Source organism: Sander vitreus, chromosome 15 (genome assembly GCF_031162955.1).
Source record: "Sander vitreus isolate 19-12246 chromosome 15, sanVit1, whole genome shotgun sequence".
NCBI lineage: Eukaryota > Metazoa > Chordata > Actinopteri > Perciformes > Percidae > Sander > Sander vitreus.
In genome coordinates this window covers 22,897,739-22,898,714 of record NC_135869.1, presented here as the reverse complement: position 1 = coordinate 22,898,714, position 976 = coordinate 22,897,739, and positions in this window count along the sequence as shown.

Here is a 976-nt window from a genome sequence, read left to right as displayed (position 1 = left end):
GTATCTCCTCCTCCAGAACATGGCGGGCAGAGCGGGAGGGGGGGACGCTGGGAAGGGTGTGACCACGGCGGCTTGACTTGCCAGGCGCACAGAAAGACTCTTCTTCTTTGGGTTTTAATGGCAGCTTGCATCTTTAATGTTGCACTACTGCCATATATATATATATATATATATATATATATATATATATATATATATATATATATATATATATATATATATATATATATAGCTATATATATATATATATATATATATATATATATATAGCTAGTCATAAGTCTTAAATGTAACGTCACAGCAAGGGCAGACCTTTTTCAGAGTACCATATTGAGATAGCCTCATGATAGGCCTAATTCATATATTTCATCCCAAGTTTTCACAGTAATACATGCAACAGGCTCGGGGCCATATTTCTGGGAGAGTACGATTAACATATCACAGTGCTGGTTAACAATGTCTCCTTTATGTAGTCCTTTATCATGCATAGTTTCTGTCAATTTAGTTTCAGCTGTTTAAGTGTCTAAACAGACCTCTCGGGTAAATCAGGTTCTTCTCAGGAAACTACTTGCTGTTTCCTCATTTTTAATCAAAGCCACATTGGAATAAAATAGGCTTAGTACACGAGCAAGTGCAAGAGCATTGTCAATTCAAGGATAGCTTGGCGTGTGGGTGTGTGCTACAGGTGTGTCCTTACAAGCCACAAACATTGCATGACAGCATTCCATCCCTCAGACTTTCCACTGTCTCTGTGCAACTCATTTAAATAAAGTGAGGGACACTGACACACATGCATTATACACTGTGGTTTATTTAAATCAGGTTATATGAATAGACTTGAAAGGTTCCCTGAAAAGTGTACAGTGAGCTATGAATAGACGTCTGACATAGATGAAGATTGTGATGCTTAAAAATAGAGGTAGGGATCAAAACGTCATAGTTTTACAGCACAGACAGAAAAGTTGCCAACACCTGA